The following is a 27,626-nucleotide window of genomic DNA, read 5'->3' on the forward strand; positions in this document are numbered from 1 at the left end:
CCTGGTTACCATGAGGTGGTGGTCAGGTCAAAGCTTATTCTAAATAAGATGTGCATTTTAATTTCTGAACATAAGGCAGCTGTTCTTGCTGCATGTAGACTCTCAAAGTCAGTCAGGCTGAGAGGTTTGGATAATCCACTACAGGTGTCTTTATGGCATGCAGAAGGAAAAAGTACTTCTCTGGGATGTTTTTTACATTTTTGAACAGGTTGATTAGAAAATCACTTAACCACCAGACAAAGGCCTCGTGAGGAATCGAGGATTGTGAAGAATAAATCACAATGGAATCACCAGAAGGGACCTTAAAATTGCTATCCATTTGAGTTTGCTAAATAGGTTGAGTGAAGAGTGAACATTATCGAAAAGGACACTGGATACTTCACTCTGATGAAGTTAAGAAAGATGTCCTGTTAGGCCATGAGGAGCTTTAAACTTTAATCAGAAGTCTACTGTTCTACAGAAAATGTGATGTAATGTGTAAGCATGGCATAGAAAAGGTCTATTCCTGGAGGCCTGTTGCCCTAGAATTGTTTTTACATTTTATTTGATGTGCCTTGGAACTGTCTTCTTGCAGTTGCAAATATTTTCTGATGCTTATTTCACTTAATAATAAAGAATATATCACACTTTGCTGAACCAAGAACTGTAAGAAGAAATAAGATACATTATGGTATTTCTTTGTTTGCACAATAACCTCATTTCTACACATTTTTGATGCAAGTTGGTGATATTATGAGATTTTTACTGTTGCCTTTTCAATATCCACACTAACTGCTTTACACAATCACTGAAATAACAAAAAAGGGGAATGTGTTAAATGCTGGCTTTAATATCATGAACATGTAGTACATGGAGTTACATAGCATCCTATGTGCCTTGCAATAATCACTTATTATGAAACTAAGGTGTTGTTTGCTGGGTAAAGCATGCCGCAAGCTCCGACAACAGTCTGTCTATGTACTATGTACAGTAATCAGACAGTAAATAGAATGTAATTGTTTTGATTGTCTTCTTATCATTAAAATGTATTCATTGGTATATTTAAAAGTGGCAAAACTGGAGCAAGTGTATCATTAATTCAGCTGAAAATGGGTTAAATTGCAATTTTTGAATATCTAAGTCTCTACCTCTGAGGACTGTTAAATCATTGAAACTCCCTTAGGAAAACTGTACTGACACTTTTACTGGTTGCATTGGTGTAACTTACCAAGTTTCTGAGTAAATCAAGTATTTTTAATATGCAAAAACATCTTAAAATGTGCCAATTCATGCATGAATGCCTAAAAGAATAACAAATTAAATTTGAAGAGCTTCCCTGGCAGCATAAAATTCCACAACCTTTTGTACTAGTGTGACCTACATCAGCCAGATTTTACTGATAAAACCTATGCAAACTAATGAAAACTCCAGGCCAAAATGTTCTGATCACAGTAGATAACTGAGCAGAACATTGTTGTATAAAACAGTTAATTGCTCAAAGGGTTAACTGACATCATTTGCTAAGCTCAGCAATTAGGATATAAAGAACTATCCCTGGAGAAGCTAACCAGTATTTCTAAATTTCAGGTTAACAATAATGTGTACTTACTCTTAAGTATAGCTTAATGTCTCAAGGAGACTATCATGTAACTCAGATGTAATGTAACTAGCTATTAAGTATTATGTAATAAAGTTATTCTGCTTAAGACTTGCTTCTACCAAAGACTTTGGGTGGGTATCTTTTCCGAATTGGTATTTGTAAATTAGAACGTTACCAATAGGAAGGCTTAGACCAGTGAATCTATCTAAGGCATCTCAAATGGCTCAGTGGATATGATGAAATACTATGCCTGCATCCAAAAATACATCACATTACATGGCATGGATTCAAATATGTACCAACCACCAGATGTAATGCTACTCTGTTTCAAGTACTGGACATTTTATATCCAGCATAGCAAGCAGTTGAGACCAAGATTTAAAATTTCAGTCTGAAAGCAGAGCTCCCATAATGCAGCACTGCTTTAGTAGGTTATGTGCACAATCTGTGGTGAATTCTAACTCTAAACTTTGAATTCATCATGAGATTCCTATAAACTAAGTCAAGCTCTGTTATAATAACTTATGGATTTTGCTCTCAAAATAATATAATGATGCTTGACTACAGAAAGCTACAATAGAATATTATATTTTTATCAGAAGTTGGCTACTCTGACATTGTGTGATTTACAAATTTTCTTGATTGGAGTCTGAACCTTGGAGTATTTCTTTGTACTTCATAGCAGATAGGCAGTTCCTTCAGGCCCACAGTCTTATTCTTCTTGTTTCTAAAATGAGGAATGTGATTCTATTGTCATTCTCTTTATCATTCACTGTACTATAAATATCCTCTACTTTATTAATAAAAAACATTTCAAAATTGTGTTTCATCAAAATTAAATTTTGATGACGAATGAGCTCATTGAGTAAAATTGCTCTATAGGCTTTGTAAAATATTGGTTAGAGCTTCATGATACTGGCATTCCATATTAGGAATGATGTCAAAGCCTTGGACAGAGAGCAAATGACACTTGGAAGCATAGTTCCATTAATGAGAAATGTCCATTATTTGGAGAGAATGGAGTAACAAGTAGTTCTTCTTTGAGCAGAGAGGTTTAAGAAGAAGTTTGATAGAGGTGCTCACAATCATGAAGGGCTTTGGCAAGGTACATAAGGAGAAATATCTTCCAATGACAAAGGGGGCTGTAACTAAAAGAAAAAGATTCAAGATGATTGGCATTAGAACCAGAAGCAACAAAATAAAACACTTATATTTATACAGTGAATTGTTGAAACTTGAAATGCATTCCCTGAAAGAGTGGTGAAAACAAGTTCAATCGTATCATTGCCAAGACAGAATTGCTTGATGTATGATAAGAGAAGAGCAACTATAGGATGAGAGCAGTGACGTGGGATTAATCGGACAGCTCTCTTGCAGAATCAGAAGAATGTTTGGGGTGAGTTTTCCTGTTTATCATCAGGGTTTGGTTGAGGGAGATTCACAGTGTCCAGTCCGTCATGGTTTGAAGTGATTTTTCTCACACAATCTTCTACTCCTCATCTCATTAATGGTGTAGCTGGACTCTTGAGGGCTATTCCTGGGGAATCGTACGGCTGGAGAGACGCAAGTGCTTCCCGATTCTAAAAACTTCTGACATTCAAGTTGCTGCCACCATATGTTTTAGCAATTTTTTTCAACTTTGCAAACATATAAAATTATTGAAAAAACAACAATCACAAATATCAGTAAAATAAAAATTTTTAAAAAATCACAAATTACAATAAAACTACTATCTACTAACTACTAACCTACCCTATAATACAAAGTAAACCCTAACACTGTCAAAGCAACACAAAAAAAAGAAAGTAAAGCAAAAAATAAAACAAAAAAACCCCACAAAATACAGAACAGCTATGCTCGGCGCAAGGCTTCCAAACAAAGGAATGGGAGCATTGTATACATTCCTGTATTAACTCGGGAGTCCTCCTCCAGGGCCCAGTGCTTGACAAATCTAATCATCCTGGTTAAACAAACCCCCTAGTTAAGATAACTGACAAATCTATATCCAAATAATTCAAATAGGGCTGCCATGTCTTATAAAAATGGTCTGTTGTGTGGTGCACCATGTTTGTAAAAAAGTCCAAGGGAATGTGCTCCATTATTAATTTCTGCCATCCCAGCAAGCCTGGCGGGTTCTCAGACACACAATTCATCAAAATATTCTTCCATGTACAGTATGCAAGAATATTAAATAGTTTCTTCCCATGCCCATCTAAAGATTGTAAATTCTGTAGACCAAAGAGGAGAGAAATCGGATCTACTTTGACTTCAATCCTCAATATTCTCCCTATCTGTCCCGCCACAGTGCTCCAGTAAACACGGAGCCTCGTGGCATGTCCAGAAGCAATGGGTAAGAGTACCTATACTTACTTTACATTTGGGGCATACTGAAGATGCCCCTTTTTTAAACTTCGCCAGACGGTCTGGTGCCAGATGAGCCCTGTGCAGAACTTTTAACTGTGTAGCGCACGTCCTGTTACAGATTGAGATCTTTCGAGTATTCTCCCATATGTTCTCCCATGTTTCAGAAGAGATCTCCACTCCCAGTTCTTTCTCCCAGACCCCACATAACCAGTTAATATCCTGCCAGGCCCTGCCACCCAGCAAACGATAGAGGCACTAACCGAAAGGGTGCTTGTGGAACAAAGCAACAACCTCTCTGTATCGGGCTTATAGGGCTTAGTGAGAAGCATAGTCTTCTTGGATGAAATCCCTAGCCTGAAAAAAACAGAAAAGATCTCTGCAACCCATATTTGCAGCTCAGTTGCTCAAAAGACATCATAACCTCCCCCTCAAACAAGTCTCCCAAATTAGAAACTCCTCTCGCTGCCCATAGTTTGAACCCTGCGTCCATCATCCCTGGTCGGAACCCTGGCATGCCAACTATAGGTGTAAGTGGCGAAGTCTCAGATAAACAACCCTCACTCTGATGCATTGTCCTCCATACCTTGACTGCACTAATAACAATGGGGTTCCAGCAGCGGTCCATAACTGTCCTCATCTTATCCATGAACAATAGGTTAATAAGAGGGCACTTTGCCTGGGAGGCCTCAATATCCAGCCATATTGAGTTTGGATTGTTACCTACCCAATAACAGACAAAGGACAGCAGGGAACTCAATTGATACCTCCTGATGTCTGGGAAATCAACTCCTCCCCCTCCTTGAGGCAACTGCAATTTAGTAAGTTTGATGAGGGGCCGCCCATGATGCCAGACAAAGGAACCAAACTACTCCATAAGCTTCCACAGCGTTGACCTGGGAAACATTATAGGGAGCGTACGCATGGGATAAAGCAAACGCGGAAGAACATTCATCTCAATGAGAGATATTCAGCCCAGCCATGAAATTGGAAGAGCCTCCCATCACTGGAGATCTCACCTAATATTGTCGAGCAAGTGAGCAAAGTTAGTCCAAAATAACAGATCAAACTTGGGGGTAATAAAAATGCCTAGGTACCGGAACCCTACCCGTGACCACTTAAAAGGGAACTTCTGGCACATCCTTAAGGTTCCCCAAAGGCATAGTCTCTGATTTCACAAAGTTAATCTTATATCCTGAGATAGCCCCAAATGAATTGATACATTGTATCAAATGGGATACAGAGGTGTTTGGGTTTGATAAAAACAGAAGGACACATTCAGCGTACAGTGTAATCTTGTGTGCCCTCGATCCCACTTCCGGAGCGGTTATGTGGACGTTCTGACGAATGGCCTCTGCCAGCGGTTCTATCACCAACATAAACAACAACGGTGAGAGGGGGCAGGCTTGCCGATTGCCCTACCAATCCTAAAATTCACAGACTTCACCCCATTGGTGATGACCGCGGCCAGAGGGTGGTGATATAAAACCTCCACCCACCCAGCAAAGACCCCACCCAACCCAAACTGTTCTAAGACATAAAAGAGATACCGCCATTCCACCCGGGATATGACCATTCCACCCGGGATACGGCCATTCCACCCGGGATACGGCCATTCCACCCGAGTTACGGCCATTCCACCCGGGATACGGCCATTCCACCCGGGATACCGCCATTCCACCCGGGATACGGCCATTCCACCCGGGATATGGCCATTCCACCCGGGATACGGCCATTCCACCCGGGATACCGCCATTCCACCCGGGATACGGCCATTCCACCCGGGATATGGCCATTCCACCCGGGATACCGCCATTCCACCCGGGTTACGGCCATTCCACCCGGGATACGGCCATTCCACCCGGGATACCGCCATTCCACCCGGGATACGGCCATTCCACCCGGGATACGGCCATTCCACCCGGGATACCGCCATTCCACCCGGGATACGGCCATTCCACCCGGGATACGGCCATTCCACCCGGGATACCGCCATTCCACCCGGGATACGGCCATTCCACCCGGGATACGGCCATTCCACCAAGGATACGGCCATTCCACCCGGGATACGGCCATTCCACCCGGGATACCGCCATTCCACCCGGGATACGGCCATTCCACCCGGGATACCGCCATTCCACCCGGGATACGGCCATTCCACCCGGGATACCGCCATTCCACCCGGGATACGGCCATTCCACCCGGGATACCGCCATTCCACCCGGGATACGGCCATTCCACCCGGGATACCGCCATTCCACCTGGGATACGGCCATTCCACCCGGTCAAATGCTTTCTCTGCATCTAAGGAAATCACCAACCCCTGAATCGATCATTGCTGATAAACTTGGACTATATTCAGCAAACTTCTAATATTAGTAGAGGACCTACGGTCCCTTGTAAAGCCTGTCTGGTCCTCTTTAATAATATAGGGCAACGCACTTTCCAACACCAGGATCTTGGATAGAATCTTGAAATCTGAATTTAATAGAGAGATGGCTCTGTATGAGGCACAATCCTGAGGAATCTTCCCCTTCTTAAGAATTAAGGCAATATTAGCTTCTCTCAAAGATGGTGGTAGGCATTCATGCATGTTTGAGTGATTGTACATCTCCAACATCGGCCCTGACAGAATCCCTATCAACTCCTTATAAAACTCACCCAGGAGACCCTCAGGGCCAGGCTGCATTCCCACCCTGAAGTTGCCTCGCTGCCTCCTGTATTTCCTGAACTGTCAAGGGGGCATTAAGGAGAGAGGCCTGTTCCAAGGTTTCCCCTGGGAGGTCCAGGTTCTTAAAAAAGGTCTCCATTTTAGCACTCCTGTCTTTGCAACCTTCAGACCGTAACAATTCAGAGTAAAAGCTCCGAAAAGCCTCATTAATCTTTTTAGCATCATATGTAAAGACCCCGGCACTGTCTCTGATTGCAGTAATGGATTGGGGAGCATGCTTTTTCTTAGTCATGTATGCTAAATACTTCGCTGGCCTATCCCCATATTCAAACAGCCTTTGTCTAGCAAAAGCAAGTTCTTTCTTTGCCCTTTGTGTCAATATTGAATTCAAGGCAGCCCGAAGGACCATGATCCGTTGCAGCTTAGTCACCGAAGGCTGCGCAAAATGTGCTGCCTCGTCGGCTTTCAACCGCGTCTCAATTAGATGCTGCTGTTCCTCCTTCTGACGTTTCCGGCTCGCCAAATGGGAAATAGCTAATCCCCTAGCAAAGGCCTTAACAGTCTCCCACAGCATGGATGAACTACTAGCCATGCCTGAGTTGATAGTCAAGAATTCCTGAAACTTCTTCAAAAAGTATTCCACAAATTTGGAATCCTTAAGGAGAAAGGGTCCAAATGCCAGTGCCGCAGACCTAGCCCTTCACTCTTGGCCTTAACCTCCAAATATACTGCTGCATGATCAGAGATAGCTATATTCCCAATTCTACAACCCATCATCGAATCAGGAGGGCCAAGGGAGCCAGAAAGAGGTCAATCCTCGTGTGACATTTATGTGGGTTTGAAAAAAAGGTGAAGTCCCTGCCGGTAGGGTGAAGAAATTTCCAAATATCCACCAGCCCCAACTCCTCGCATAAGTTAACCACCTGCTTGGCCTGCGAAGAAATAGTTGGGGGTCCACAAGTCATCATGTCCACTGACGGATCCAAAAGACAATTAAAATCCCCCCCCCCACTATAATAATGTACCGTGTTCCAAAAACACTCAACTTAGAGAAAACGCTAATCAAAAATTTGAGGGGATGCGCCGGAGGACAGTAGACATTTAAAATGCCATATTCCTCCCCATGTATCAGGGCTTTAAGTATCACAAACCATCCCTGCTCATCTTTCATCTGCTCTAATAATGTGAACGGAAGATTTTTCTGGATAAGTACTGCCACTCCCCTACTTTTAGTAGTAAAGGATGAAAAGAATATCTGGTCATAACCGCCCTGTTGTAATTTCAAGTGTTCCCCATTTTCAAGATGGATTTCTTGCAACAAAGCAATATCAACCCTTTCCCTCATAAGGCTAGAAAACACTTTTTTCCTTTTAACAGGTGAATGACTTCCCTTAATGTTCCAGGTGCACCAGTTAATAAGACACTTAGCCATATCCCCTTTCAGAGGCCCTTGAACCCCTCTGAGGGAGAACCCTACTTACAAAGCACCGAGCATAAGTAAATAAAGACTCATAGAATCGAAAAACTATATATACAAAAACTACTCTATCATAACAATAAACAACTATTACTATCAAAAAACTACAAAGAAAACCAACTATAAAACTTTGAATGGAAGACTCTTCCCCTGCCCATATGGGGCACTCACCCTACCCATCCCCTCCTTCACAGCGCCTTCAGCCTTAGGCCAGAAAAAAGCAAGGAGATGATCCTTAAATCAACAGAAAAAAAGACAAAATCCGGATGAGCACTCCACCCATCCCTGGCTTCATGTCACCCCTACTTGTGACTAAAAGAGAAGCAGAACAAAAAAAGGGGGAGAGACAACAAAGGACATCCACAAAATTTCCCATCAGAAAATCCAGTTATTAAAAAAAATAAGAACAACTTATTCCAAAGTCTTTTCCCCCTTTCCAAAAAGGAAATTATTAGGGAAAGAAAGGAATGAAAAAAAAGGGAAAACATGGGGAAAAATAGAAAAGAGAACAAAAATTAACCATATTCTTCAGGCCAATCTGTCTATTTTAAAGTGTCCACAAAGTTTTTAGACTTATCCGCTGAGTCAAATGGATAAACTGAGTCCTCGTGGCTGAAATGGAGTACTGCGGGGTATCTCATGGCGTACTGGATACTCAGGTTCCTCAGCCTCTTTTTTTAACTTCATTGAAGGATTTCCTCTTTCGGATTACAGCTGCAGAGAAATCCTGGAAAAACATGATTTTTGACCCCTTGTACAGCAGCACCTGTGGATCTTTTCCCAGGGATCTGGGAGCTTCTATGACTTTTGCTTGTCATTATATGAGTGAAAGTGCACTAGGACCAAGCGGGGGCGCTGCACTGGACCTGACTTGTGCACTGTAACCCAATACACCCTTTCAATCTGAAGCCTGCTGGACTCGATGTGAAGGCCCGAAAACTTCGGCAGCCAGTTTTCAAAGAAGCTGACTAGCTGCTCACCTTCCTCACCTTCAGGGATTCAGAGATTTGTTATCAATATGGTCTCGCAAGGCCCGCACATCTCGCTCCAGCACCTGGATCTGACTGGATGAGGACTCCATTGCAGCTTCCGAGGACTTAGTTTGACCCTCCACCACCTCCAGCCTCTCTACGAGGCCCTTGATCTACTTCTCATGCTTCTGCAGCATGGATGCAATAGGTTGGACCTGGGCATGAATCTCCCCACTGATCTCCTCAATCGCAGCCCCAGCTTTCAAGGTAAGCCTCTCCATCGCTGCAGCCAATTCCTGTGTCTCTGTCAGGTCCCCGGGGGTTCAGGAGAGGCTGCTGCTGCTGCAGTCTCTGGTGTTGTAGGTGCTGCAAGGGAGTGTCCTCCCTCCTGCTGTTTGCTTGCTCCTTTTTGCTTTGGCACCCTTCCCACTCCCAAATATTAACAATTATGTGTTCTGTAAGGTTTTAAACTAATATTTCCACCACATAAGTTGGCCAGGGATGGCAAAAATCACCAGTATGCCTTGGCTGTCCACAGCAGTTCTACAGAATCGCCGCCATCTTGCCAAGTCCACTGCCACCATATTTAATACCCAGCTGTACACCACTTCAGACACAGCAGACCAGGAGCTGGCCTCCAGAATGTGGTCCTCAACCGAGATAACCAAACACATGGTTCAGGGGAAAGGAAAGCTCATTTGCAGCTTCCCAGACAGGGACTTTGAGGTGTTGGAATACAGGGTGCCAGAGGGTCCTTTTTTTTCTGTGAAACAAGCTGCACCACCAGACCAAGCCATCCTGGACCAAATTACAGCCTGATTGCCCAGCAGGAAGGTCAATAATTGACTGTGCTTTGGCAGAATACAAACCATCATCTTCTCTCTGCTATCTCACACTCATAATTATTCCATTGTACACATATCTTTCACCAAAGCTCATAGACCACAACTCTCATCATTGCTAACAACATGTCCAGCCAACAGCTCTCACTCACCTCATTCTTCCAAACTACTGAGTTCCTGTCATCTGTACTTCCTGTTCACTCACTGATGTATCTTCACCATCACTCATCTTATCTATCACCTCTAAATGCTCTTCGAACCACTTCCATCACAACCAATCTCTCCATTTATCTCATTGCAGAATAAATAGCACCCCCTCCCTGTCCCCAGGGCCTCAACAAACTTGCACTGCTTGCACTGATGTTGCAGGACTGGCCATGGTCCAGTCCTCAGTCATGGATCCTTGAGCCTTACTAACTGTGGCCAAACCCCTGGATTGAAATCTGATGAACCCCTTGACTGACAGTGATGGTGCCCCAACTGAGTGTAGTCCTACTTGACCTTACTAATGACTGCTGCCCTTTGACTTCCACACATGGCCACTTGCTTCAACCACATGCAGAGCATTTACCCAAAGGTATATTCTGCAACTGTGTCATTGACATATTCCATGCAATACAGCTGTATGTCCACCTGGATGACTGTTCTGTACTCTCCACTATCACAAGCTGCTTATTTCTTGCCCTGTGCTAAAAAGCAATGCAAGATACAAAGGGTGACTAAGCACTGAAGACCCTGTGTACTAATAAAGTAAAATGATCCACACACAAGCTTGCAGTCATACGTCAATGGTGAGGTCAGTGAGTGGATGCTAAGACAGCAAAATGAAGGAGAAAGCAGCTAATAGAGACTCCAAGTTAGTGCAAAGTGAGTGAGTGCTGAGAAAACAAGCCAAGTGCACAAGCTACTTCCTGTGTATATGCATGAGATATATGTGTGCCCCTACATGCACAGTGACCTGGCAGAAGCAAACAAATTATGGGTATCCCTGAGCTCCAAAGTGAAATGCTGAAGGGTTGAAGTGGTGTTTAGGTTGAGAATAAGCATTATACAAGCACACATATTATTTTGCCCTTCGGCCCCTTGAGCCTGCTCTGGCTGATCTGGTTGTAATCTTAAATCCACTTTCCTGTCTATCCCCAACAACACACCTAATAAGAATCTATCTACCTCTGCCATAAAAAATATTTCAGGATATTTCTTTATAAAAGTATAAATCTTTCTACTTTTCAAGAACAGAATTTTAAAGGCTCATGACACTGACAGAAACTATTTTGCCCCATCCCTGTATTAAATGCGACAACCCTGACTCTTTAAATGGTGACCTCCTCGTTCTAGAATCTCCCAGAAGAGGAAACATCCTTTCCCCATTTACCCTGTCAAGACCCTTCAGGATTTTATGTTTCAATCAAATCACCTCTTTATGTTCTAACCTCCAATGATTTAAACCTAACAATCTTTTCTTGTAAGGCAATCCACTCATTCCTGGCATTACTCCAGAAAAACTTCCTTGAGCAACTTCAAATACATTTACATCCTTCCTCAAATAAGAAGATACTATATACAGAACTCCAGATGCAGTCTCACCAGAGTCCTGCATTACTGAAGCATAGCCTCCATACTTTTCTATTCAATTTCCTTTATGATTAATAACATTGTAATAGTTTTCTGATTCATTGTTCCCGCACACTAACTGTCTCTGATTCATGCACAAGAACAATTAGATTCCTCTGTATCTCTGAGCTCTGCAATCTTTTATCATTTAGAAAATGCGCTTCTTTTTAATTCTTCCTACCAAACGGACAATTTCACATTTTCCAACATTACATTCAATTTGCCACAACTTTGCCCACTTACTCAACATATCGCTATCTTCTCCTAACCTCCTTGTGTCCTCTTCACAACTTATTTTCCTTACTAACCATCTAACTTGACCAAACCTGGCAACCAGAACTTCTGTCCCTTTATCCAACAAAGAACTCGGTAGCTCATCGTTTGTTACATCAAAAAACATCCATTTAAAGTTACTCTTACTTCCTTTAAGCCAGCCAATCTCTTATCCACACCAATATACTACCACCTACAGAAAGAGCTTTTATTTTCTCTAATAACCTTTGATGTGGCATCTTATCAAATGCCTTTTGGAAATCAAAGTACAGTACATCCATTGTCTCCATTTAATCATAACATATGATCCCTCCTTAAAGAACTCTAACTGATTGGTCAAACATGATTTCCCTTTCACAAAAATATTTTGACTCTGTCTGATTGTCTTGAACTTTATCCAAGTGCCCTGCTATAGCTTATTTAATAATAGCTTCTAACATTTTATTTCTGACAGATGCTAAGCTGACTGCCTTCTGTCTCCCTCACAATTTAAATAAAGGAGGTACATTTGCTATCTTCCAATCCAATGGGACTGTCCCCAAATCAAGGAGGTTTCAGGAAATTAGAACCAATATATCAATAATCTCATTAACTACTTCTGAACCAGGAAGGGACATGAGGAGTCATTGGCAGGTAGGATCAAGGAAAACCCTAAAGCTTTCTGTAAGTATCTCAGGTGTAAAAGAATGACTAGAGAAAGATTAGTGCCAGTCAAGGATAGTAGTGAGAAGTTGTGTCTGGAGTCTGAGGAGATAGGAGAGGGTGTAAATAAATATTTTTCATCAGTATTCACACTGGAAAAAGAGAATGGTTAAAAGGAGAATACTAGATACAGGCTAATAGACAAGACAGGATTGAGGTTCACAAGGAGGAGGTGTTAGCAATTCTGGAAAGTGTGAAAATAGATAAGTCCCTTGAGCCAGATGGGAATTTTCCTAAGATTCTCTGAGAAGCCAGGGAAGAAATTGCAGAGCCTTTGGCTTTGATCTTTATGTTGTCATTGTCTACAGGAATAGTACCAGAAGACTGGAGGATAGCAAAAGCTGTTCCCTTGTTGAAGAAGGAGAGTAGAGACAACTCTGGTAATTATAGACCAGTGAGCCTTACTTCGGTTGTGGGTAAATTGTTAGAAAAGATTATACGAGATAGGATTTATAATAATCTGGAGAGAAATAAGTTGATTAGGATAGTCAATGTGGTTTTGTGAAGGATGCCTCACAAACCTTATTGAATTCTTTGAGATGAGGTGGATGAGGGTAGAGCAGTTGATGTGGTGTATATGGATTTCAGTAAGGCATTTAATAAGGTTCCCCATGGTAGGCTATTGCACAAAATACAGAGGCATGGGATTGAGGGTGATTTAGCAGTTTGGATCAGAAATTGGCTAGCTGAAAGAAGACAAAGGGTGGTGGTTGATGGGAAATGTTCATCCTGGAGTTCACTTACTAGTGGTGTACTGCAGGGATCTGTTTTGGGGCCACTGCATAGATGGTCGTAGATCCGCTCATCTACGCCCTAGATGAGGAGTGCTGAAAGATGTTGTAATTTACAAAGGGACATAGATAAGCTGCAGAGCTGGGCTGAGAGGTGGCAAATGGAGTTTGATGTGGAAAAGTATAATGTGATTCACTTTGGAAGAAGCAACAGGAATCAAGAGTACTGGGCTAATCGTAAGATTCTTGGTAGTGTAGATGAGCAGAGAGATCACAGTGTCCATATACATAGGTGCTTGAAAGTTGCCACCCAGGTTGATAGGGTTGTTAAGAAGGCATATGGTGTATTAGCTTTTATTGGTAGAGAGATTGAGTTTCAGAGCCATGAGGTCATGCTGCAGCTGTACAAAATTCTGGTCCAGCTGCACTTGGAGTATTGCATGCAGTTCAGGTCACCGCATTGTAGGAATGATATGGAAGCTTTGGAAAGGGTTTAGAGGAGATTTACTAAGATGTTGCCTGTTATGGATGGAATGTTTTATGAGGAAAGGCTGAGGGACTTGAGGCTGTTTTCGTTAGAGGGAAGAAGGTTGAGAGATGACTTAATTGAGACATATAAGATAATCAGAAGGTGAGATAGGATGGACAGTGAGAGCCTTTTTCCTCAGAAGGTGATGGCTAGCATGAGAGGACATAGCTTTAAATTGAGGAGTGATAGATATAGGACAGATGTCAGAGCTAGTTTCTTTACTTTCAGAGGGTAGTAGGGGCGTGGAATGCACTGTCTGCAATAGTAGTAGACTCGCCAGCTTTAAGGGCATTTAAATTGTCATTGGATAGACATATGGATGAAAAGGGTGGATAGGCTTTAGTTTGGTTTCACAGGTCAGTGCAACATCGAGGACCAAAGGGCCTGTACTGCGCTGTACTGTTTGATATTCTATGTTCTTTTAAGACCAAAAGATGAAAAACATCAGAGCCTGCGTCTTTAGGTCCAACAATTTTCTCAGTATCATTTCTCTGGGTACATGAGTTTTCTCCCTTCGTTTCATTTTCTGCTTTTTCGCTACTTCTGAAATAATAGTTCTATCCTATACAGTGAAAACAGATTAAACAGATTAAACATAACACATAACAGCAAGGTTAGACCATTCAGCCCATTGAATCCGCTCTGGTATTTGATCACGATTGATATGTTTCTCAATCCCTTTCTCCTGCCTTTTCCTCATAACCCTTTGATCCCTTTATCAATCAAGAACCTATCTATTTCTACCTTAGAGACACTCAATGACTTGGCTCCACAGCACTCTGCAGCAATGAATTCACCCTGGCTGAAGAAATTCCTCCTCATCTCAGTTTTAAAAGGTCATTCCTTAACTCTGAGGCTGTGTCCTTGCATCTGAATCTCTCCTACCAGTGGAAACAGCCCCATGTCAACTCTCTCCAGGCTCTCAGTATTCTGTAAGTTTCAATCAGATTTCCTCTCATCTCTCTAAACTCCATTGGGTACAAATCCAGAGTACTCAACCATTCCTCATTTGATAAGCCCTTCATCCTTCAGATAATTTTTGTAAACCTCCAATGCAGGCACATCATTCCTTAGATATAAGTCTGAAACTGCTTACAATATTCCAAATGTGGTCTGACCACAGTTTTATACAGCCTCAGCAGTACATCTATGCCCTGATATTCTAGCCCTCTTGAAACATATGCTAACAGTGCATCTGTCTTCCAACTGCCAACTGAACCTGCATGTTAACTTTAAGAGAATCTTGAACTAGGATACTCAAATCCATTTGTGCTTCAGATTTCTGAAGATTGTCCCCGTTCAGAAAAAAAGCCTACACCTTATTCTTTCAAAGTGCATAACCTCGCACTTGACTACATTGAATACTATCTGCCAATTCTTTGCTAACTCTCCTAGCCTATCCAAGTCCTTCTGTCACCTGTCTGCTTTGTCAACACTACCTGTCCATCCACCTATCTTTGTGTCATCTGCGAACATAGCAACAATGCCCTCAATTCCTTCATCCAGATCGTTAGTGTATAATGTGAATAGTTGTGGTCCTAACATATATCCCTGTGGAACTCCACTAGTCACCAGCTGCCATTATGAAAAAGACCCTTATATCCCCACTCCCTACTTTCTACCAGCCAGCCAAATACTTAATCCATGCCAGAACCTTGGCCCGAACACCATGGACACTTATCTTATTAAGCAGCATCCTGTGTTGCACCTTATCAAAGGCCTTTTACAATTTATCTGCAATTTCCTTATTTTCTAATATTAATGCTCCAGATTCACTTTTTATAATACTAATGTTCACTTTGTTAAATTTATGTTTCAAATCATTTATAGAAACTCTTACTATCTGTTCTTATATTTCTAACTTTTTTCTCGCATTTCCCTTATTCCCTCTTTATTAATTGTTTGAACATTCTTTGCTGATTTCTTGAATAAAAACATCTAATCCTATCTTCTGACTTGTCACCTGTCTGCAAGATTCTGTGCTTTTTCTTTGAGGATGATACTTTCTTTAATATTTCTAATTTACCACAGATGATGGATCCATCCGTTGAAATTTTTCTTAACTGTTAGAATGTACCAACTCTTAATATTCTGAAATATCATCTTAAAGGTCTACCACTGCATTTCTGTTGGCTTATTCTCTCCCCCAATTTACTAATTCACTTAGCCAGCTCTGTTTCCATCATAATTGCCCGTATTTAAATTTTGAAATGCAGTCTCATATGCATTCCCCCCCCTCCCTAAAACTAATTGTAAAATACCATCATATTATGAATGCTGCTACCTTGGGGTGCCTTCACTCTGGGTGAAGGATAATTCATTGATCCTATCTGTGAAAGTACTATGGCTTTAAGAGGTGTATTTTGTCCTTTTATTGAGAAAAGTTGAGACGGTGGTGAAAAGCTGTCTGCTCCAAAGCCAACAAAGTAAACAGCTTGTCAGGTCTTGGGTGTTTTTTTTTAAAGTTGGAGCAAAAGAAGCAGCCTGAATGGGTGGGGCTAAGCTCCCACAGAACCAGGTTTCTTTTCAGTTTTCGCCTTCAGTTGCTGCGTCTTGAAGCTGGATGTGGAAGCCCTTATTCCTCTCTCTCTGTTACAGCTGTACATTGGGGCTCTCTTCCTGTGGCTAGATTTGTCTCTGAGATAATCTATTTTACTGAATTTGCCTTTGCCAAAGGTGTGTTTATGGGATGCTATTATATTGGAATAGTATGTGCATAACATATATATAAAACACACATACTATTCCAATTTAATAGCATCCCATAAATACACCTTTGGCAAAGGCAAATTCAGTAAAATAAATTATCTCAGAGACAAATCTATATATATATATATATATATATATTAAAAACTTTGTTAAGCATTCCAATAGAGTTAAACTTAAGCCAAATCCATTATTTTTTTCAGTATTGTAATTATCGTGTATGAATAAAGTGTGTTTTGTTTCAAGCCTGGTAGGTTTGGCCAATTGAGTCGCATCCAGAATGGCACCCCTTACCCTTACCTTTAAAGTAAGAAAAGTTAGGGTCTACACTATCTTCTTAATATATTTTGAGGGGAATTGGTCTGGCCCACAACAAATCACATTACACAATACCAAGTCTAGAGTAGCCTGCTGCCTGATCACTTCTAGAACAAGCTATTCTAACAAACTACATTGAAAACTTTTCCTAAAGTATTCAGTTAGGTTACCTTTGCATTTCTGTCTTTTCCGGTTGATATGTAGATTGAAATTGCTCATGGTTATTTTCATGCTTCTTGGTGACAAGCTCTCATTATTTCTTCCTTTATGCCCCACCCTACTGTGTAGTTTGTTATGAGACCAGAAAACCAGTCCTAAAATTAGCTTTTGTCTTTATCATTACTCATTTGTTAGAATACTGAATGAACTCACAAACTCTTAACATTTGCCTGTACCTGTGTTTTTATTTTTGCTGCTGTTTATGTATTATTTACTATCTATACTACTTAACTATGTGATCTGCCTGTATTGCTCGCAAGACAAAGCTTTTCACTGTGCCTCGGCACACATGACAATAAATTCAATTCAATTCATTTTTACCTAAATTGTTTCCACAACTTGATTCCCTGAGTTTAGGTCATAGAATTATAAAGAGTCATAAAGGGTACAGTACAGAAACAAACCCTTCCGTCCAATTTGCCCATGCTGACCTGATGTCATAAATTAATGTAGTTCCATTTTCCATCACTTGACCCACATCCCTCTAAACCCTTCCTATTCATATACCCATCCAGATGCTTTTTAAATGTTGCAATTGTACCAGCCTACACCACTTCCTCTGTCAGCTCATTCCATACACACATTGCCCTCTGTCCCTTAGGTCCCTTTTAAGTCTGTCCCCTCTCAACCTAAACCTATGCCCTCTAGTTCTGGACAGCCCCCACCCCAGGGAAAAGACCTCATCTATTTACCCTGCCAATGCCCCACATAATTTGATAAACCTCTATAAGGTCACCCCTCAGCCTCCGACAATCCAGGGAAAACAGCTCCTGCCTATTCAGCCTGACCCTATAACTGAAACTTTCCAACCCTAGCAACATCCTTGTAAATCTTTTCGGAACCATTTCAAGTTTCACAGCATCCTTCCTATAGCAAGGAGACCAGAAATGCACACAATATTTCAAAAGTGGCCAAGCTAATGTTGTGTACAGCCACAACATGACCTCTCAACTCTGGTACTTGAGGCTCTGACCAATAAAGGAAAGCATACCAAACAACTTCTTCACTATCCTATCTACCTGCAACTCCACTTTCAAGGAACTATGAACCTGCACTCCAAGGTCTCTTTGTTCAGCAACACTCCCCAGGAACCTGCCATTAAGTGTATAAGTCCTGTCCCGATTTGCCTTCCCAGCACCTTGCATTTATCTAAATTCAACTCTGTCTGCCACTCCTTGGCCCATTGGCCCATCTGATCATGGTTCCGTTGTACTTTGAGGTAACCTTCTTCGCTGTCCACTACATTTCTCCATTGTACTACTATCATCATAAACTAACAGAGCCACTCCTCCACTTTTTCTTAGTTTCCTGTAATTTCTAAATGTCCTTGACACCTCTGCTCACTTCATGTTTCAGATCCCAATCCATGTTATCCTACAGCCACCTGTAATGATTACCACACTGATTCATTTCGATTTGCACTCTCAATTAATCCATTTTATTTTGCATGGTATGTGCATTCAGATGCAGGGCCTTTAGTTTTATTCTTTTATTCTTTTTGTAAACTCTAGTTTTGTCTTCTGTTGGTTACCTGCTCAATGCGTATTCTCTATCTCTTCCTGTCATGGTTTATTTAGCTGTTCACATATCGATCATGAAACGACACGACCAGCTATCCTTAATAGCCACACACGCAGATGACAAGCAACATGAATTTGACTGGGACACCACTACTATTATAGGACAAGCCAAACAGAGAACAGCCAGGGAATTCCTAGAGGCATGGCACTCATCCACAGATTCAATCAATAAGCACATCGACCTGGACCCAATATACTGACCACGAGCTACAAATCTTTTCACAAACTTTGAATTTATTATTTTTCTTACATATTTCCACCTGCAACCATACTCCGGCAATATTTCTCATCCAGGCACGAAGGTTGTTTATGGAGCCAAGTTAAAACACTTACAGTACATTAAATTGAGCTTGAACAATTCAGAAGGGTCAACATTGCATCTGTCAGACAGATGGAAGTGTTACTACTTTGCACTTAAGGTAGTGTGACAGCCATAGAGGAATCTCATGTTTAGTTCATCAACATATCTGCTCAATGTAAACATTCAATCCCCAATTATACCTTATCACTATTATCAATAAGTCTAATGGCATTTAAATGTAGCAAATAGACACAATAATTAATCTAGTAACTTGGTGAATACCACTCAATTAAGGTCAATGTGCTTAATAATAACCTGGACCCAATATACCGACCACTGCAGTGGACAGCTGGAACTAACAACCGGCAGTGGCAGAGACAAACCACTACAAATGCCGGAGGAAAGATCACAGAAGCACTTCACAGGAGGCTCCCAATCACTGAGGATGTCACCAAGACAGGGGATGAAACGTCTGCAACACAAATTCCCAGCTCGGCGAACAGACCATAACAAAAATAATAAATACTTGCCAATCTCTATAAGTAACGTAAGTCATGAAGTTAGTGGAAATCCAGTAGAAAGCTGGACAACTAGTCATTCTGCTTTGCAGAACCCCTGTAGGAAATTCCATAATAGGCTTAATATTTTCATTAAAATAGAGAGCAATGTTTTATTACTACAGAGCATATTTTCACTTCATTTGCTGCAAAACAATAAATATGTTTGCTCAAACAGAAAGTAATAAACAGTATTTGAGTTCTAAAAGCGTAAAACATTTATCTGCGACTCAAATTTCCAGAGAACTCCAATATTCAAACATATTTACACAGAGTGCAAATTGATCCATTCATTTATAAAGAATCTCACACCAAATATGCAGAAGTAATATTCAGACATTGGGTTCTTCCTAGTGGAGTCATTAAAGGACCATATGGTTCAAATACAAATTAAAAGCAACATTGTAATTGAGAGATAAGTGTAGAATTTAAATTGCATAAGAAATATTGCAATCAAAGAACAATAGTTTGCTGATTACTGCCAATAGCATTTAATAATTATTAATAGAAATTATAACAAAAGAATTTGTTCAGTATGCCATCTTCCTAAGTAGATAGTTGCTTATTGCTGGAATTAAGATGAAAGAATTAAAGAAAATGTGTTGTTGAGACATCTAGACTACTGCATGCTTATCTAAACATCTGTATAAAAGATGTGTACTTTATAAATAAATAAGAAGTTTCTGTTTCTGACCAGTACTGCATGAAGTTTACATTATGTAAGTACAGGTTTTATAAATTGATACTTCAAACAACAGTTGTTATGTTCCAATAATGTGCATTTGTGGCTCAGTAGGTAACTGCATAGTAATTATGTTACAAATGAGTTCTTATCACTTCCACTAATGTAAAATATTTATTATGCCTTGCTGGTCTCTTTCATATATATCACCTGAATATCACTTTTCTTAAGATCCTGTGTTCTTGTAAAATTACTGTTGCAGTCATTTGAAAATGATGTGAGTTGTTGCACAATGAGATAATGGAGATGTCCAGCTGCGTTAAACCTACTGAAAAATGCATAACAGAAATTTTGGAAGATGCAGTGTGTCTGTCTTTACAATAAAATATTACTAAAACTTTAATTTGTAAGTGACTTAATGAAATGAAATAAAATTTTAAAATTCATTCTTTGAGAATGTGTTGCTGGTCACTATCCATTACCATTTTGTTACAATAAAAATAGAACCTTCCTTTTAAAAACTGATCAAGTATCAGTCAATATCTAAGTTGATTGAATCTCTTCTAGTCATTAACATAATGATAGAGCATTAAATTGAAGCTGTCATAAAGATTTCTATTTTGAATGTATTCAGTGATATATCTGTTTGTTTACCGTAAACCTGTTGGGTAAACGTTATCAGGATATTATTGAGTAGCACAGAGCTACTTTTCTGTGAGCTTTCATATTTGTCTCCTTTCAATAATTTCACAAATGCTGCTGGCAAGAATATTCTTATCTTTAATCCAATATTGCTTTCCTGATGTTTGTTTCTTCACCAGTATGTTCAGCCATGTTCCATTAAGATAAATCAAGTCCTCTGGGATGAAACGATTTCTGTCAAGAAAAACACATTTGAACCAAAAACAAATTACTTCATTTGGACAAGTTTATGGTCAAAACCCAGTTCTCCTGTCTGCATGATCATTCCAAAGGCCATAGCATACTTCTGAAGGATAAAGAGAGTGTTTTCTATGAATATAGAGTCTGCTCAAGAACATAGAGGGACATTGAGTCAAAAGCTGCAACATTCTGTCACTACAGTGATGTTCCTGTATATAAGCAAATATTTAACATTTCAAGACATCTGAAATAATTCTTCACCAAAGATTGAACTTCTTTATCAAATTGTTGTTTTAAATAATCTCAAACATAATTGCAGACAATTAAACATCTTTTTGACTAAGACTGATTGAACTAGTATAAGATTATTGGATTGTCAACGGTAGATTGTTTAAAATTGGTTTAAAAAAAGTTCCTTTGAAAAGTGATGTTGCAGCTTTACTCTTCTATATTTATGTCAGGCAGGGGATGATTTAGCTCATTGCTTTAATAGTTGACCCTGGATATAAACTGAAAATAAAATACAAAATAGCCATCCCATTTCTGCCACAGTGAATGCCAACATATGTTCTTAGTGTTGTTTCTAACATGACTTGACATCTGAATTCACTTCAATTATTGGTAAATTGATTTTGTTTTTGTTAGAAGGAAAAGGTTTTGCTAAGGAAAAACATAGATTCTTTGCATTTATCTACAAGACAACCGGGATAATTTGAACTGGCTTAATATTCCTGAAATGCTTTCAGAGGATACTGTCTGCAAATATTTCCTTTGCAAAGCTCTTGTTGATATTTGTATCTTATTACTTTTCTTATATAAGATTGACTGATAGATTCTAACAAAAAAAAATCAGATTTCAGTATATTTTATTGAACAAAATTGAATATTGGAGACACTAGTTCAATCGTTTTCATCACAGTGGAAACAATAAAGATCCAACAGACTTCAATTCAGACATGTATCAAACAGCAGCATGCATTGTGAATTGAGGAAACAGGTAATTAAAGGGAAATTGTAAGATATTACCTTCAAGACTCTATTAGTTGATAAATTTACTTTGTTTTCACTTCATATGTTTTTAGCTAAGGGATCTTTAACAGAAGAAAATTACTGTAGGTGTACTGGATTGCTGAACCCAAAAGCAATACTGTAGCAATCTGTTTGTTTTATTTTGTCAGTATGACAATAAAAAGTCTGTGGTGTTGAATGGATTTACTATACATGTGAGGTAACATTGCCTATGTGGCTTTAAGTGAAGGGCACAAAGAAATGTGATATTTGTTTATTTTTATATTGATTAATGTAAGAAATTATTAAAGATCCTTTTGCATTCTGTTTTCTAAGTATGTCTATTTTTACTTCATAGCACTGCTTATAGATTTTTATTAACCATAAGTCTCATTGTTGACAAAATAAGAATAGAAGATGCTTCATCATTTGAAGGATAGGTGCCAGTACATAATTTACTTAGGCTTTGCATTCTCTTGTGTAGCTGGAGACTTTCTACTAATAATCACCTCCACTACAAAGGCAGAGGTAACACTTGCTTTGCCAGCTGACATTACCAAGATAGTTAATAATGATTTTTGACATTCCACGTAAATTACAGGGCTCTCTCTTCCCCTTTCTCCAGAAAATGGAAGATATTATTACAAACCAAAAAAAGAAATAATCAAATTTCTGGAAAGATTTTACAGCTTTGGAGGCTTCCAGTGAACGATGGGTGCTCTTATGGAGATGGACGATGAAAAGCAAAATAATATCTCCCAACTCTGATTGTTCAAATATATTCTACAACACAGAAAGCTCCAAACAGGCTGGAGCAGGCATGGGGCAGGAAGGTTAAGTACAGAAGAAGGCACAATACTTCAGATTGGCAGCAGACTGCAGCAAGAATAATCTAATCAAAACTAAATTCAATTATCTATTCCCAAGGCAGACTCCCGAGGCTACTGCACTGAATACTAGGATAGCTCCTCCTAGACATCTTTTCCAGTCAAAGTCGCTTGATGAATGCAGATGAAATTTGAAATATGAAAATCTAAAATAATTTATGAAAGTTGTCAGAAATTTGGACTGCTGGTGGTATAATTTCCTCAGAGACAAGGCAGTCTGGCTCATTGCTTCCAGTTTTAAAGCAGGCCTTGGTCTTCCAGTAGATGGATCAAACCTTCTAAAATGCTGTTTCAGACAAATTACAGCTCATTACAAACAGCCTTACACCATGCCATTATGTCACAGGAAATCTTTTTTCATTTGCACAAATTTGCCTGGAATTTTTTTTATTTATTTGAGTATCCATTATCGGATGTAAAATTGAATTACTAACAATTATTTTCTGAGAGGCGGATGTTTGTGTACATTCAGTAAGTGGGCACTATGTGAGTGTAACATATTGCACTGTTCATTTTAAGCAATTGTACTGGGATTAAACACATACACTATATAAACATTTTAAAGAATCACGGTGTGAGTAATATCAATCAATTGAGATAAAATTAAAAATTATTTTATTAGAAAGCATATTTACTGCTGTGAAAGGTTAAAGTACAAATAAATAATGGTTGTGTATTACATTATGTGAATGATAAATGAAATAATACTAAATATCCATAATGTCTTTGTGTAGTAAGTTTATATGTACAGCGCTAACATTTTGCAACAAGATAACAATAACTGGATGTGTATGTATATCTATATATTTATATATACACACAAGAGAATATCATTTAATTGTTGTTTGCATTCTGGAGTTAACATAATGCTGAACACAATGAACACTGGATATAGCTTATATTTAATGCTAATGAGAAGAATGCTGGTCCCAACTACATGGCCTCTCCAAGTGGGGGTTCAAATATACAAATAGGATGGTTTTGTATCTTCTCAGCAACCCACTACTGCAGGAAACTGTGTAATAGCACTTAAATAAATAGAAGCGCTGGGTAAGAGATTATTGCTTGTATTATGCTATTGTAGACATAGTTGCCCCATGGTCTGACATAACTGCATGAATGTGGGACAAGACAAATGCAATGTATGGCTGTGGGATAGTATTGAAGCATGACCCCATATCTGGAGGGTTGAAAGTTATGGATCTATTGATTGCTCCTGGAGTTTTGAAGTGTGTCTGCCAAGGTCTGCCTGCTGGTAGCTGGCTGGTCTGTCTGTCTGCCTGTTGGGCAACAAAGTATTTCAATGGAACCACAGGCAGCTTTTCTTCAAACATCCATGAAGTTGCGCTTTCTTTTATGATAACCGACCACAGAAAAAAAAGTGGCCCCATCAGGAAAGAAGAAAAGAGTGATAGAAAGAATCTGCCTTGAAAAGCTTAAATAACCTTCTTCAACATTTAGATTAGAAATTGTACTTTTTATAAATGTGATGTTAGAAGCGCATTCTAACAGTTAATACATTCTAAACCTTTATTATAAAGCCCACACATATATTGTGTTTTTTCACTTGATTCTAAAAAAGACCCCGAAAGTATGAATAAGAGTCTCACAAAGAAATAGTGATGAGTCTGAAGCAGTTTGTTTCAACAAGGGTTTTTGTGCCTGTTTTCTCAAGTGACGTCACAGCACAATTGAAAAGGAGCTTAATCCTAAATCAAAGCATTATTTCATTCCTTGCCTACAATAAAAAAGGATGAAAGTATTTTAAATTCAGTGTTAAAATAATTCACTTTATTTGTTGTAAAAGTTTCCTGCACAAAGGCCTCTCATTAACGTGAACCTGGATATCACAAGAACTTAATTAAAAGAAAGAATCTTTAAGACTCAAATGCATATCTGAAATCCATAAGGAAATGTTTTTAGTATCATATTTATTTATTCTTGGTGGATAACAGTTTCCATGATGTTGAAACAGATTGCATTTGTTGAAACAAATCCCTTAATGTTGAAAAGAGGAATTCATAGTTGTTTTAAAAAGAAATATGAAGGCACTGTAAAGCAAGTGGAAGGGGTGAGGGGTTTGGGAAGGGAGTTAGTCTGCATGATTCCTGTGGAGGAAATCACTGGCACAATGGACTTGACTTGTTTCAGAGCTGTAAATTCTATGACTGAAAAGTAAACTTGCATTGAAGAATCATGATATATCTTTATTGTAATTCTATAATGTTAAATAATTCTACTGTATGATATTTGGAATTAGCCTTCTGCAGATCATATTGTTGTAGATATGCAAAGATGAACATAGTACTTTTTAAGAGTGAAAATATATAAGATCATTGTTTTTCTTTTTTTTCACAGTTTTGTTTCAGTGACCAGCTTATTGCATCTATTTAAGATTTAAGAAATGCTTACAGCATCTGTTTAACAGTGAGTGGAATTCTGTAATACTTTCTGTCAGTTGATTAAACTTTAGTTGATTTTATATAGTGAGAGCCATAGTGCATTCTGGACTAGGTATAACATATGCACTTGCTAGGTGTGATTTTGGTGGGGGCTTACTACATGAAAAATAGGGCAAGTGCCATTTTCAGACATATTTTGAGCCCATTCCTGTTGCATGGAGGGTGGATGTGTGTTGGAATTGGCAACTCACCCAGCATATGTAGATAAAAGCTCTCAAATGACCCCAATAATATATTTATGCCCAAAAATGCTGCTGTGGGCAGTTGAATGGAGAGTGGGCAGTGCATTTTAAACACTTACATAATGGAAGGAAGAGGTAGCATCTCTTGAAGGACAGCTCTGCATGCAACAGAGATGCCACCCCACCATTTCTTCCACAGTCCCCTCCAGCTGGAACCTGGCCCTTCAGCTGCTCTCTCCCTTTCCTGGGCTCTAGCATATTTTCTCACCGTGAAAGCCTGAGACTTACCATTCTGTGACAGCCAAGCTCCTCCTTGGGCCTCTTCCTATATGACTGGCAGCTCCCACAACTGAACTCTGGCACTCCTGGGAGTGAAGGAGCTCTTAGCAATCAGACTATTGATTGTAAGAGGAGGTCCCATAAACTTAGCTTATCTGCAAACCATCAAAATTGCAGCTCAGGGTTCCAATGAGTGAGTCAGTTTCCAGACAATGCCTCTTCTAGGTGGGCGAGCTCTCTGTATCCTCCCAGAACCCAAATAAATTTATTTTCAATGTTAATGAACTATATTGCCTTGTCTCGGTCTGATCTCTTTTCTGTTTGTATGGAAGCAAAACACGAGAAAGCTGAAATAAAAAAGTACACAATACTCAGTATATCTTGCAACATCTGTGGAGAAACAAAAGCTTTTTTTAGAATCAATTACTGTTAATCATAACTGTGCAAGGTCATCGACTTGAAACATCCACTCGGTTTCTCTCTCCTGCACAGATGCTGCAAGTTCTGCTCAGTATTTCCAGTACTTTCCGTTTTTATTTCTTATGCTCTGTGTTTAAACTCTTCAGTTTCATTTTGGTTAAAAATCATGCCGTGTGACCATTATTAAATATTTGCTGTATGTTAGAACATAATTTAATTCAATACCTGACAAAATTTTAATGAAGAAAACCAATTAATGACTATCCCATTTCTTAAATGGAAAGTAAAATCTGAACTACTAATTACACCATTTGGTGTAATCTTTGCTGCAGGGTTTGGTGCCATTAAAAGAGTAGACGGTCTGCAGACTAGATTCAAACTATACTAAATAATGTGATTGTGTTGAGAATGCATTAAAGAAAGTACAAAAAGACCAAGTTTGAACTATGATTGTTCTGTGAACTGCAGAAATCTCAGTTATTTATATGCTTCACTTTTCTGTTTCAGTTATAATTAGCTTCTAAACATTTAAAACATAAATCTGGTGATAAATTAGGCACTTGCTCCACATTGAAGAATTTAGAAATCTGGAAAATATGATCCCAGCAATATAATTCTGGTTAAATAAGTAACAGAGAATCTTGGCAATGCACTTCCATGATTAAGGTAGTGCTGAGTTCTGCAATCGTTTTGCCTAAATGGGCTACTCCGAACTTCACAGGCACAAACATTTAAAGTCATAATCCCATTCATTTGGCTATTTCACAAGTTGGAGATACCAACAGACCTTAATGTTCTGATAAAGACATAGCTAACAATGTGTCAATATGTTGAATGGAAGTGAATATTTGAAAAATTCTGACAAAATGTTCAATTTTTCCCTTTAATTCTATTAGCTGGAAAATTGTTTTTCCCGTTTATATTTTGCAGCTTTCAGGAAAAAAAACCAAGTGATGTTATATGAGTGTTTATAGGATAGGCATGCTCTGTTTACAAGTTCACTATGGACTCAGCTGTTGCTGTATTTTTTGGATAGATTTGACTCTAATGTTGTCCTTTTCAGTAATATTTTAACCACTGAGTGGTATTTTATGCTATAAGGTAACTAATTTTGTCAGAAATAAGTAACAAAGTCAATATGTGTTCTGTTCAAGAAAGCTACAATCTGATTTTGTTTAGTTTTGTGAATAATGTGGATCAAGGTTGCTGTTATAGTCTATTAAACTAATATATAGCTACTAATTGAATATTATAGCTAGTAGCTACTGATGAAGCTTTTTATGCCTCCATGTACTTGGGTTAACAACATCAGTATGTAATATGCTGGATAAGCCTTGTTGAAATGTAATTCAGTTTTCACATAACACTTTATCAGGATTGTTTTATATTCTAA

General features: G+C 39.2%; 1 long non-coding RNA gene across 1 annotated transcript in view; it reads right to left on the minus strand.

Annotated features, from left to right (window-relative positions):
* Window positions 1–20,627: 20,627 nt before the first annotated feature.
* LOC140476103 (uncharacterized) overlaps window positions 20,628–27,626 on the minus strand; it is a 61,468-nt gene continuing 54,469 nt past the window's right edge. The window contains exon 3 of the long non-coding RNA XR_011960409.1: window positions 20,628–20,989. This is a non-coding gene — a long non-coding RNA (uncharacterized lncRNA). The remainder of the gene's footprint in view (window positions 20,990–27,626) is intronic.

The sequence above is a fragment of the Chiloscyllium punctatum genome, chromosome 1, assembly GCF_047496795.1.
Source record: "Chiloscyllium punctatum isolate Juve2018m chromosome 1, sChiPun1.3, whole genome shotgun sequence".
Classification (NCBI taxonomy): domain Eukaryota; kingdom Metazoa; phylum Chordata; class Chondrichthyes; order Orectolobiformes; family Hemiscylliidae; genus Chiloscyllium; species Chiloscyllium punctatum.